At 47.9% G+C, this 13,882-nt stretch overlaps 1 non-coding gene and 1 pseudogene across 1 annotated transcript; both read left to right on the top strand.

Annotated features, from left to right (window-relative positions):
• Positions 1-4,744: 4,744 nt before the first annotated feature.
• Positions 4,745-4,908, top strand: LOC116983377. Its single transcript, XR_004414677.1, has one exon. It is a non-coding gene; the product is annotated as a U1 spliceosomal RNA (small nuclear RNA).
• A 2,849-nt stretch (positions 4,909-7,757) lies between these two features.
• Positions 7,758-7,872, top strand: LOC116983324 (annotated as a pseudogene).
• Positions 7,873-13,882: the final 6,010 nt, after the last annotated feature.

The raw sequence follows: 13,882 nt of genomic DNA, 5'->3' as shown, positions 1-13,882 counted from the left end.
GTAAGGAAGCGGCCATTCCAGGTGTCCCTAGCCGCTGAGAGGACTCTCCCGACGCCGGAGCACCATCTCCCGGCGAGAACGGCCTAGAACATCGGGCCTCCGTAGAGGCAACTGTGGAGGCCTCAATTGGCCCGACTATGGGTGAACCGGGGATGGGGACTGGACATTGTGCCTTCCCCCATAATGGTAACCATTGTGGGGGGATGTTTCTATGTTAAAGATCCTTATTGTTCCGTTTCCAAGATGGCTGCCGGAAGGGAGAGTGAACGCTGGCGCGATTAGCTGTCGCTGCTCTCTCTTTGAATTGTGTCTTTGAATTGTGTCTTTGAATTGTGTATTGTTGATGTCTTTACTATTTATTTTTTATTTTTTTATCGTTATTTTTTTGTTTTGTTTCATTCCGCTTACATGTTTTGTATTCTGTTTACTAAATTTTGTAAGGTGTCCTTGAGAGTCTTGAAAGGCGCCCATAAATAAAATGTATTATTATTATTATTATCTGAGAAGAGATCAGGCAGGCTACACGACAGAAAGTAATAATTTTTTTCTTATCTTCCGTCTTTAGTGGGGAAGCTGAAGAAAGCCAGATTGGGTTGAGCACTTTATAGCAGAACAGCGCGCTACACTTGTAGATGTGGACACTACGGCTTTTTTGCCTAGTGGTCTATCTTGCTCCTCTAGTATCGTTGATGCACACAAACACCATATATGCTGGAGGATCACTGATGTTGTGGTAGAGTTGCTGCCTTACAGCACCGCACGCTCTAATTCCATTCAGACTGCGGTGTTCTCTGAACCTGTCAGCTGCGTGGGTTTTCTCCGGGTGTGCTGGTTTCTCTCGTTTCCCACACTCTGTGTATAGGGTTGTAGATTAATTTGCTTCTGTGAATTATCCCTTTGTGTGTTGGGGTAATGCTATCGTACACATAATGATCAATACTTGAGCGATCAATAGGCTGAATGGCCTTGTAATGGCAATTTCAAAATTTTCAATTTTCTATTGCCATTACTACACGGGTAATGGGCCTGTGCCGCTTCCACGACCTAATTCACGATCTCTGCCGAGTTTGCCCTTGACTCGTACTCGCAGCATGATCGTCACGAGGTCGTAGGTAGTTCGTAGCAGGTCATGATGTTAGTCGTAGGTACTCGTGGCATCAAGTAGGTCGGGGCATTTTTTCAACATGATGAAAAATGTCCACGAGTAAGTGGTGAAATCATTGGACAAAGTCAGCATGGATTTATGAAAGGTAAATCATGTCTGACAAATATATAGAATTTTTCGAGGATGTAACTAGTAGACTGGATAAGGAAGAACCAGTGGATGTGTTATATCTGGACTTTCAGAAGGCTTTCGACAAGGTCCCACATAAGAGATTAGTATACAAACTTAAAGCACACGGCATTGGGGGTTCAGTATTGATGTGGATAGAGAACTGGCTGGCAGACAGGAAGCAAAGAGTAGGAGTAAACGGGTCCTTTTCACAATGGCAGGCAGTGACTAGTGGGGTACCACAAGGCTCAGTGCTGGGACCCCAGCTAATTACAATATATATTAATGATTTGGACGAGGGAATTGAATGCAACATCTACAAGTTTGCGGATGACATGAAGCTGGGGGGCAGTGTTAGCTGTGAGGAGGATGCTAGGAGGCTACAAGGTGACTTGGATAAGATGGGTGAGTGGGCAAATGCATGGCAGATGCAGTATAATGTGGATAAATGTGAGGTTATCCACTTTGGTGGCAAAAACAAGAAAGTAGACTGTTATCTGAATGGTGGCCGATTAGGAAAAGGGGAGATGCAACGAGACCTGGGTGTCATGGTACACCAGTCATTGAAAGTAGGCATGCAGGTGCAGCAGGCAGTGAAGAAAGCGAATAGGAGCAGGTAGGTTCTACTGCAGTTGTACAGGGTATTGGTGAGACCACACCTGGACTATTGCGTACAGTTTTGGCCTCCTAATCTGAGGAAGGACATTCTTGCCATAGAGGGAGTACAGAGAAGGTTCACCAGACTGATTCCTGGGATGTCAGGACTTTCATATGAAGAAAGACTGGATAGACTCGGCTTGTACTCACTAGAATTTAGAAGATTAAGGGGGGATCTTATAGAAACTCACAAAATTCTTAAGGGGTTGGACACGCTAGACGCAGGAAGATTGTTCCCGATGTTGGGGAGGTCCAGAACAAGGGGTCACAGTTTAAGGATAAGGGGAAATCTTTTAGGACCAAGATGAGAAAAACATTTTTCACACATAGAGTGGTGAATCTCTGGAATTCTCTACCACTGAAGGTAGTTGAGGCTAGTTCATTGGTATATTTAAGAGGAAGTTAGATGTGGCCCTTGTGGCTAAAGGGTTCAGGGGGTATGGAGAGAAGGCTGGTACAGGATACTGAGTTGGATGATCAGCCATGATCATATTGAATGGCGGTGCAGGCTCGAAGGGCCGAATGGCCTACTCCTGCACCTATTTTCTATGTTTCTATGTCTGGCAGGTGGGTTGCGGGGGGGGGGGGGGGGGGAGAGTGGGAGGGGGTGTAAGCAAGAGCTGCATTTTCACCCAGTTCCGCCTTCAGACTGTCTGTCTCCAGGTGAAGAGCTGAGGGTGAGAAAAGGCTAGGAGACCTGGATCAATTAAATGACCTCAGACTGCACGCTGTCTGGCAGGTCCCATTGTTGGCTCAGGAAGGTGTGATCTCAGCAGACAAACAATGTGGAGAACTGTGGAATTGGTAAAACTAGAAAGAAGGGTGGGTGGAGGGGGTTGAGGGGGAAGTGTAAGTAGAAGTTACTTCTAGGCGGGAGTAACTATGACATTATTATTATTGTACTATATTGGTGATTTGGGGAAACTGTATTGTATTTACTAGAATGTTGCCTGGGTTTCAACAACTAAGTTACAGAGAAAGGTTGAATAAGTTAGGTCTTTATTCTCTGGAGCGCAGAAGGTTAAGGGGGGACTTGATAGAGGTCTTTAAAATGATGAGAGGGAAAGACAGAGTTGACGTGGATAAGCTTTTCCCACTGAGAGTAGGGAAGATTCAAACAAGGGGACATGACTTCAGAATTAAGGGACAGAAGTTTAGGGGTAACATGAGGGGGAACTTCTTTACTCAGAGAGTGGTAGCGGTGTGGAATGAGCTTACAGTGGAAGTGGTGGAGGCAGGTTCGTTGGTATCATTTAAAAATAAATTGGATAGGCATATGGATGAGAAGGGAATGGAGGGTTATGGTATGAGTGCAGGCAGGTGGGACTAAGGGAAAAAAGTTGTTCGGCACGGACTTGTAGGGCCGAGATGGCCTGTTTCCGTGCTGTAATTGTTATATGGTTATGTATGTATGTATGTATCGCCTCCGAGAATGTCGGACGGAATTTTGTAAATATCATGTATTGTATATATTTGTTTCTCCAATAAAGTCTATTTTGAAATTAAAAAACTCTAAAAGTATGTGCATAGCAATCTGTGGTGTGAGTTTGTGGAATGGTCTGGAACAGGAGATAAAACTTAGCACAAACATAATTCAGTTTAAAAAGATGTACAAAAACACTTTTTAAAAAGGATTTTGGGATGAGGATAGGTGATTGTGAGTGGAATATTTGTTATATTGATTGTATTGGGAAGGGTGATTATAGGGCGATGGGTTGTATATATGACTAAGATACTGTATGGTATATGAGGGTTTTTTCTCTTCTTTTTTATTTTTTTCTCTCTTTTTGTATGGCTTAGTAAATATTTGTTTAGTGTATAAATGTAAATAATTTGGTGTACATATAGCTGCTGGTGTACATATGGTGTACATATAGCTGCTAAATTTGTATAAGATAATTATAAGCAGTTGAATAAGGGGTGGGAATTAATAAGCTTTGGCTTCTTCCTGCTCCTTTTCGGACGCATACGATTTCATTTATAGATATTGTTTATGACATTTTATAAATATTCCTGTTTTGTTTTTTGTATGCTGTTTCACACTTGCTTTTTATTATTTTATTCTGTTCAAAATAAAGAATTAAATGAAAAAATATATATATATTGCACAATATTTGTTACTAATTGAGTATGTGCGCATGAGCATATACAATGAACTTTTTTTCTTCTCCCGTTATGTACTATGTTTACATATTCAGTTGTGCTGCAGCAAGTAAGAATTTAATTGTCCTATCTGGGACATAAGACAATAAAACACACTTGACTTGACTCATTTTGAGATAAATTAGAGAATTTAATGTTCGCTGTCCCTGACCAGCAAAGTTACTCCAGCATTTTGTATAAGTAGGAACTGCAGATGCTGGAAAATTGAAGGTAGACAAAAATGCTGGAGAAACATAGCGGGTGAGGCAGCATCTATGGAGCAAAGGGTCTCGCCCCGAAACGTCGCATATTCCTTCCCTCGCCTGACAACCAGCTAAGTAGTTACTCCAGCATTTGTATCTAACTTCGTTGAATGAAACGCTGGCGGTGGAGCAGACTGCCACCCAGAGGCGATGCTCAATAACTGCAAGTCGGCGGCAATTCGGCAAAGGCTGATTCCTTTTAAGGTAGAAATGCAAATGAAGCGAGCAGCAGGGAAAAGTGAGCAAATGTGAAAAAGATCAGAGGCAAAACGACAAAGGAAAGGCGAAAATATGTCCTTTTTTCTGTTTTTGGCAATCAAGTGCAATATAAGATGTTGAAACTTTGGCTCGTACAGACTTGAAAGAGTAATGGTAGAGGTTGGTTGGGAGAGAGCGACGATATTCTAGCATACTTACCTGGTAGGGGAGACACCATGATCACCAAGGTGGTTCTCCCAGGACGAGGCTATCCCATTGCACTTCGGGTGTGCTGACGCCTGCGATGTCCCCAAATGCGGGATACTCGACTGCAAAATTTGTGGTAGTGGGGGACTGCGTTCGCGCTCTCCCCTGATTTACAAATGAAAAATAGAGTTACTGTGCACCAAAGATACTAGAGGAGCAAGATAAACCACTCCTACGAAATCCAATGGACTGACGTGTGGCACGTAATGGTACTTCCGCCACTAGGAATAAGACTCCGTTATGCCTCTCGCAGTTTAATCCACATCAGTCCATTGGATTTTGCAGGAATTTATCTTGGTCTATCTTAGACCATTATGATCTTTGTTTATAATAAATAAGGTGCTTTAAAAAAATAAAAGGGTAACTGCTTATTCGGTTGTTCAGCACGGACTTGTAGGGCCGAGATGGCCTGTTTCCGTGCTGTAATTGTTATATGGTTATATATGGTTATAAAATGAGCGACAATGCGCAATGAAAGGTCTCTGGACCATATGTATTCTATGATCTTTGGTTTAATCAGTGTTGTGGGAGAACGGTGTGTGTGTGTGCTTCTGTGTGTGCATGGCAAGATAGAGATAATAGATTTCAAAGATCCTCATGGATCAGATGCAACTTTGATTTAAAGCAACTCATGATGTACATGAGCCGTTCTCATGATGTGCATAAGCCATAAAGGCAAATATATTTGCCTATATTTATATATTATAACCCCGTAGATATCTATATTACTAAAAGTCTGATCTTGACCGCTTTTGGCCCACTGTGCTGCGATTTCCGAGAAAACGCCACCACCTACGGCCGTCATTTTTGGCCACCTCGCTCAGAGCCACCCTCCGCTTTCCGGGACCGGAGGATTTTTCTCATCGATCAAAAATCAGAGAGATATTAATGTTTTTTTAAAAATTCCCATTCTCTCTGCTGCCCCCGCTTTCATTTCACTGCACATCTCGTATGTGTATGTGACGAATAAACTTGACTTGACTTGGCGGCAGGGGGGAGGGACCATAAAACCCGGAAGTGCAATCCCTCAGTCTTTGCCAGACCCAGGAAGCGAGATGGTCACGGCTCTCTGAGCTGCGAATAACTCTGAACGCATGTCTACTCCATGGTGAGTCCCCTCGATGCGGCTGTAAGGTGGGTACCGCCCAATTGTTTGCCTCGACTTTTTAACAAGTTTCTGTTCACAAAATTAATTTTGGTTGTCGGGTGGCTGCTGTCCAATTGTTTGCCTCACCTTTTTAACAAGTTTGTGTTCACAAAATGAATTTAGATTGTCAGGTGGCTGCAACCCAATTGTTTGCCTCGCCTTGGCTTTTAAAATCGTTGCAACAGTTGGCAATTGTTTGCCTCGCCTTTTTAACAAGTTTGTGTTCACAAAATGAATATTGGTTGTCGGATGGCTGGTGTCCAATTGTTTTCCTTGCCTTTTAAAAAAATTTGTGTTCACAAAATGAATTTTGGTTGTAGGGTGGCTGTAACCAATTTGTTATTACCTTCAAGTATCTGACGGGATGGCAAACGTTGATGGAAGACTTCCGAGAGAAGGAGAATGAAGCTCCGCTGTTGTTGCTGAAAGTGCAGCCGCTCTTCACCCTCCCCAACCAGAAGGAAAGGATGATCACGGTGCACATGTTCAACCCACATGTGCCCGTAGTGGATGTCCTCACCTTCCTTGCTCGGTACGTCGAAGGAACAGGGAGCTGCGTGGACGTGAAGGACCTGCATGGGATTTGGACGAGCAAGTGGCAAGTGAAGGTAAAGCTGAGGGTGGACAAGGACGGAGCAATCCTCCACGCTCCTTCGGTTTTCGCAATTGGAGAAAACCCGAGGAAATATGAGCTACGGGGAGCAACCCAGGCTGTGCAGGAAATGCAACAAGCCTGGGCATGTGATGGCCCAATGCACTGCAGTTGTCTGCAAGAACTGCAAGACGGAGGGCCATGAGACAAAGGACTGTCAGGCCAGCAAGAACTGCAACCTGTGTGGGGAGGCAGGCCACCTTTACAGGCCTTGCCCTAAAAGAGCCTACACCTATGCACAGGCGACAAGAGGGGCTGCTGCCAGCACCCCCAGGGTGGGTGAGACACCCCCCACCACTGCCAAGACCCCAGCAGAAAGGGGGAACAGGGATGAGGACTGCCCAACCACCTGGAGCCCCCAAGCGCCAGAAGGAGACCCCCAGCACCTTGCCCAGGAGGGAGAGTTGATGGAGGAGGGGGAACAGCAGGAGAAATGGACGATGGTGACATATAGGAAACACCAGAGGGTTCAGCCCAAAGAGCAGAGGCCGGAAGGGGCTGGTAAGTCCAGAAATAACTCCAAAAAAAGATCTCTCTCCCTGACAGAAGGCAGTAACCTCTCCTCGTCGGAGAATAAGGCGACCGTGAAGTTCCAATGAAGGAGGCAAAGGAAGAAAACCGGGGAGGAAAAGAGAAAGACCACGCCGATCATCCCCAAGACCCAGGAGACCGAGAGCAGAGCAGTGGCCGAGGGGCTCCAGCCCCAGGATACGGGAGCATTGCAGCGGCCGATGGTGCCCAGCTCCGGGATACCTGGATCATCGCAGCGGCCGATGGTGCCCAGCTCAGGGATACCGGGAGTATTGTAGCGGCCGATGGGCCCCAGCTCCGGGCAACCGGGAACAGTGAATCTGCCACTGTACCCCAGCAACAGGAGACAGAGGAAGCGGCGCACCCAGAAGGGAGTGGAACGAGCAGACCCCCCCCAAAGACATCTTGGTTTACGCCACAGGAAACCCACCCTGTTGAGGATGCCGGGTACCTGAGCCCAGGAAAGCTGAAGCAATTCACTGAAGCGGTGGGCATGAGGAGACACTGAAGACAATGGCCCACTGCAGATTGCAGGAGTACGTGCTGAGGGACTCACTGAAGCTCGGTGCAGCCAATGCCAAGGCTCGGTGGGGAGGGCCACAGTCTAGGGTCCTTCCGCTGCTGGACATTGCTTCTCGGCCTTTTGGCTAAGATCAAGTGTAGTATCTGTTCTTATCAGTAGTAAAAGAGTGCTAAAAGAGAGCGTCTGTTCTTGTTAGAACAGGGAAAGGGGCTATCTGTTCTTGTTAGAACAGTCCTGGCGGTCCATTAAGGACAAGAGCTGCAGATTGCGATTTAAAAAAATCGTAGCAATGGCAGCTGCAATGGGAGCTAGAGGACAGGGTATCCGCAATACCCTCAGGATTAGTTTCAAGGACCTCAGTGAGGGGATGCCCTTCAGTCGAGATACCTTTGTAAAGAAGGTCTTGCTGGAGACCTGCAAGTTCGAGCCCAGGGATATCTACTGCCTCCAGGACTTCCCGGGTAACGGTTACTTCGACGTTACATTTGTGCTTCCGACAGGATGGCAAAAGCTGATAAAGGATTTCCAGGAGAAGGGGAATGAAGCTCCGCTGTCGTTGCTGAAGGTTCAGCCACTCTTCACCCTCCCAAACCAAAAAGAAAGGACGATCACGGTGCATATGTTCAACCCACATGTGCCCGTAGTGGATGTCCTCCCCTTCCTTGCTCGCTATGTCGACGGAGCAGGGAACAGCGTGGACGTGAAGGATCTGCATGGGATTTGGACGAGCAAGCGGCAGGTCAAGGTAAAGCTGAGGGTGGACAAGGAAGGAGCTCTCCACCCTCCCTCGGTGTTCGCAATTGGAGGAAACCGAGGCTATTTAAATTACGTGGGGCAGCCCAGAGTATGCAGAAAATGTAACAAGCCTGGGCATGTGGTGGCCCAATGCAATGCAGTGGTCTGCAAAAACTGCAAAACGGAGGGCCACGAGACAAAAGACTGTCAGGCCAGCAAGAACTGCAACCTGTGTGGGGAGGGAGGCCACCTTTACAGGGCCTGCCCAAAAAGAGCCTGTACATACGCACAGGAAACAAGAGGGGCGGCTTCCAGCAACCCCAGGGTAGGTGAGACACCCACTACCACTGCCAAGTCCCCAGCAGAAAGGGGAAACAGGGATGAGGACAGCCCAACCACCTCGAGCCCCCAAGTGCCAGGAGAGCTCCAGCACCAAGCCCAGGAGGGAGAGTGGGAGAGTCGATGGAGGAGGGGGGAGAGCAGATTTGGACGACGGTGAAGTATAAAAAACACCAGAAGGGTCAGCACACGGAGCCGAGGCCAGAAGGGGATGGCAAGCCCAAAAAACCCCCCAAAAAACGGTCTCTCTCCCTGACAGAAGGCAGCAACCTCTCCTCCTCATCGGAGGATGAGGCGAACGGGAAACCCCACAAGAAGAAAACCGGGGAGGAAAGGAGAAGGTCCAGGCCGATTGTACACCTGCACCAGGAGACCGAGAGCAGAGCAGCGATCGAGGGGCTCCGGCCCCAGGACAGCGGGAGCAGTGCAGCGGTCGAGGGGCTCCAGCCCCAGGGCATCGGGAGCAGTGCGGCGGTCGAGGGGCTCCAGCCCCAGGGCATCGGGAGCAGAGCAGCGGTCGAGGGGCTCCAGCCCCAGGGCATCGGGAGCAGAGCAGCGGTCGAGGGGCTCCAGCCCCAGGGCATCGGGTGCAGTGCAGTGGCCGTTGGGCCCCAGGGCATCGACAGCAGTGCAGTGGCAGTTGGGCCCCAGCTCCAGGCAACCGGGAGCATTGTAGCGGCCGATGGGCCCCAGCTCCGGGAAACCGGGAGCATCGTAGCGGCCGATGGGCCCCAGCTCCGGGCAACCGGGAGTATCGTAGCGGCCGATGGGCCCCAGCTCCGGGTGTGAGATATATTGTTTGTGCTCACAATCACTACTCAGAGACTAAATCGTGGAAACAAGAAATGCTTTATTTGCGAGTCTGCAGAATCGGGTGCCTCTCCAAGTTGAGACACCCCGAGCAAAGGAAAAACGTCTTGTTTTATACAATTCAGTATACAGTCTTTATTGATCGGACGCCTCCCCTTCTGACCCCTTCCAATCAGGGTACCAAGGTTCACAATCTTCCAACCCTCCCCTCCGTGCATCATCAATCATTCCCTCTCCTCCCACATCATACATCGCATGTACATTTAAATTAGGTTCTTTGTCATGAGGGGCGTAAAGTTAATATTCATTTAACTTATTAAGCATGCGCAGTATCTGTGCCCTAACCTAATTAATTGCCTTTGACCTAAAGAATAGCTTCTGTGTTGTCAGCTACATTCCTTACCTCATCTTGTTATTCTACAATGTTATCAACAGCTCTGAAGGTCTGACTGTTTGTTCGAATCACAAGGTTGGTGTTTCCAGTTACTCGGCCCATCACAAGGTCGGTGACTACAACCCTTCGGCCCCTCACAATGGTGGTGGTTTAATCATCTTATCCCTCACACGGGCAACCGGGAGCAGTGCAGCGGCCAATGGGCCTCAGCTCCGAGTTTCCGGGAGCAGTAAGCCTGTCACCGTGCCCCAGCCACGAGAGACGGGGAAGCGGCGCACCCAGAAGGGGGTAAAACGAGCAGCCCCCCCCCAACGACACCTCGGATTACGACACGGGAAACCCAACCCGTTGAGGAGGCCGGGTATCTGAGCCCAGGAAAGGTGAGGAAATTCACCGAAGCGGTGGGCATGAGGGAACAGGAAAATGGCCAGTGACTCTAAAGGACAATGGAGCTCAAACTGGCATCTTTAAACGTGCGCAGTGTGAAGAGCACTGCGCGATGTGTAAATGCCTTACAGTAAATCATCTTATCCCTCACAATCCTCCCTTTTTCTTTTGCTACGCATCCTGTATTAAACCCCATTCCTAGACTTCCTGCTGTTCCAAAGCTAATAACATTCTTTTTATCTCTCTTTCCTCTGGGTCCTCTCTCGGCCTCATTATCATTAACTTCTGGACGCCCCCTTTCTCCCCCATGGGGACTACAACTGCCTGCATTTGGCTTATACTTCTAGTTATAAGAACCCTGAGACATGGTATACAACAGGGGATAATGATCAATGCAGCTAATGCCCATAAAATCACCAGTCCCACCGCTTTCCACCAGGCTCCACCTAAGATGTAATCCCACCATCCTGCTCCCATGATTGTGTTCCATCTCTGTACCGGGACATGTGCTATTTTTCTGATTCCTTCTGATATATCCATTACTGCTTGCCCGTTGTCATCTATGTTTAGGCAGCAATTAGAGAGGTTGAATTTTCCGCATACTCCTCCCTCTTCGGCTAGTAAGTAGTCTAAGGCCAAACGGTTTTGGTATATCGCTGTTCTCATCTGTGTCTGCTGCTTCGCCAACATCTCTAGTGCAGATGCAGTCTGGTTAGTAATTACTTCCAGCACTGCCTGTAGTCTTATGATCCGATTTAACATATACACTGGGGTCCGGTAGCCCCAGGATCCGTCCTGTGCCCAAGTGGCTGGTCCATAATATGAGATGATTCTTGCAGGTGGCCACTCATCATTTTCCCATTTTCCGATGTCCATTCCTCTCTTCGTTCCTCTCTTCGTTCGGTGTAGATCGTCAAAGATGGGTGTTCCTAGCGACCGCCCCTCCTCAGTGGTCAACAAAAAAAACCCTGGTTGTACCAGTCCAATTAAACAAGTCCCACTCCATTTTACTGGCAATACCGAGTATGCCTTGTGTCCGCATATCCATAGCAGTCCTTCAGGGGCTGGTCCACTAGAGGTAACATTGTCCCGTATGTCCTGCAACACAGGGATTCCCTGGTAAGGGTTGTTCCCGGTGCAATTCCATAATCCAGTCGATTCGCTTCCATCAGTCTTCATCCAGATAGTACAGTTTCCTTCATCCTTTACAGTGGGATACCATTGAGGTTCCTCTGGCCACCACACTCGGGATTGATTTGGCCACTGGGTGATGATGCGCTGGCAGGGGCTGCTGCCTACTAGGATGGCATCCTTTGCCCAGGGCCTGGCGATACACTCAGTTCCAACCGGGGTGTGTGTCAGGACCCATTCCTGGGGACTTCGATCTCTTCCCACCGTCAAATTCCACTTTATCAGGTCCCATACCTCAATGATAGATCCTCTCCATGGCCAGCGTGAGCTCATCAGCGGTCCTCCACAAACCCAACAATTAGTCACATTCAGGGTTCTGGCTATCCGGAGGGCCAAGTCCACAAACAGGTTTCTCCCCACTTCGGGGATCTCAATCTGCTGCTTTATTTCATCATACATAGTCTGGTGCAGTTGAGGCTGGGAAGGTGGGGGAAGTTTGTTGACTACTGCTTCTGCTAACTTCCCTATCACTACCTCCTTAATTTTGTCTAATGTTTCCTCCCTGGCTCGGGAAGGGATGCCTAACTGTCCTCCCTTGGTCATGCAGACCCATTTCTCCCCTTTTGGGCAGGTAATGTGCCCAACACTTCCTACATGTCCCTTATTTTCTACTACATAATACCCCCTCCCTCCGTCCTGACAAACAGCTCTAGTCCTTAGGTCGTAGCAAACATCACTTACATGGGAATGATAGGTAAATGCTCTGGTTGTTCGCCCTCCATATCTGATTGGATGGTAGCACTTATCACAGTTATTAACACTTCTTATAATGGTTACATACATAGTTAGTAATACTACAACTGCTCCTTTCATGCTGTTAGTTTCATACACTTATTTCTTACTGAAAGTTAATGCCAGGGGCTTATTCCCTGGTTTTACCGTCCACTGATCGTCTTTCTCAGGAACTGACGGCGGGTCAACGGGTCCTTTAACCCGGGTCGCATGTGTCCACCCTTTTTCTTTTGTTCGTACTGCTGTCTCCGTTGTCAGCAATGCCAGGTATGGGCCAGTCCACCGGGGCTGCAGTTTCTCCTTCCAACTTTTAATCAGTACCCAGTCACCGGCCTTTATAGCGTGTATTGGAAAGTCGAGTGGTGGACTTTGTGCCAACAGTCCTTTTATTTTTAATTCTGCAAGGGAACGAGACACTGCCAGTAAATAGTTCCTCAGGAACACATCGCTGCCTTCGAAGGTCGGCGTGCCCTCTACCTTTCCAAGATAGGGCAGCCCAAACAACATTTCGTAGGGAGACACCGCAATATCTTTACGGGGTGCCGTTCGTATTCTTAATAATGCAATTGGTAAACATTTAGTTCAGGGTAGTCTGGTTTCCTCCATTAACTTAGTTATCTGTGTTTTAAGGGTTGCATTCATCCTTTCCACTCGCCCAGAACTCTGGGGGTGCCAGGGTGTATGCAATTTCCAATTTATTCCCAACGTACTGCAAACCAACAGGTGAACCTTAGAGGCAAAATGTGTTCCTCGGTCGGAATCTATGGATTCGATGACCCCGTATCGGGGAAGGATTTGTTCTAATAATATCCGGGTTACTGCCTGAGCGGTGGCATTTATCGTGGGAAATGCTTCCACCCACCTGGTGAAATGGTCTACAACTACTAGGAGGTACTTCCACCTTTGTATTCTTGGAAGTTCTGTAAAATCTACCTGTATTCTCTGGAAGGGTCTTATAGCCAATTGTTGTCCTCCACCAGGGACAGCTCTCATTACCTTCTTGTTAACCCTCTGACATAACACACAACCGGAGACTGTCTGCTTAGCCAAAGTATAGATACCTCGGCAAGCGTAGGTCCGTAGTAGTGTGTCACACAGGGCCTGCGCTCCCCAATGTGACTGGGAGTGCAGTTGTGTCATCAAATCCCGAGTTAATCCTTTGGTTAACATTTGTTTCCCATCCGGCGTCCACCACCTCCCGTCAGTGGAACGCCGAGCCCCTAACTCATTAATTTTATCCTCCTCCTCCTGTGAGAATACAGGTATCTTTCCTACTCCTTCCCTTAATGGTATTAAAGACAACATCCTCACTGTTCCTTCTGTCGCTGCCTTTTTGGCGGCTCCGTCTGCCGCTTCATTTCCCCTTGCTTCTAATGAGTTCCCCTTTTGGTGTCCCGCCACATGGACCACCACTATCCTTTCTGGCAAATGTAATGCTTCCAGCACCTTCTCAATTAATTGCTCATGTGCCAACTCCTTTCCTCTTGCTGTAATCATCCCCCTTTCTTTCCATATTCTCCCAAACGTGTGCACTACTCCAAATGCATATTTGGAGTCGGTGTACACCGTTCCTTCCTTCCCCTCCAACAATTCTAACGCCCGTATTAAGGCATACAATTCACATGACTGAGCCGACCAACT

Source organism: Amblyraja radiata, chromosome 1 (assembly GCF_010909765.2).
Source record: "Amblyraja radiata isolate CabotCenter1 chromosome 1, sAmbRad1.1.pri, whole genome shotgun sequence".
Classification (NCBI taxonomy): Eukaryota; Metazoa; Chordata; class Chondrichthyes; order Rajiformes; family Rajidae; genus Amblyraja; species Amblyraja radiata.
Note: the sequence above shows the minus strand (reverse complement) of the source record. Positions and strands in the feature narration are given on the sequence as shown.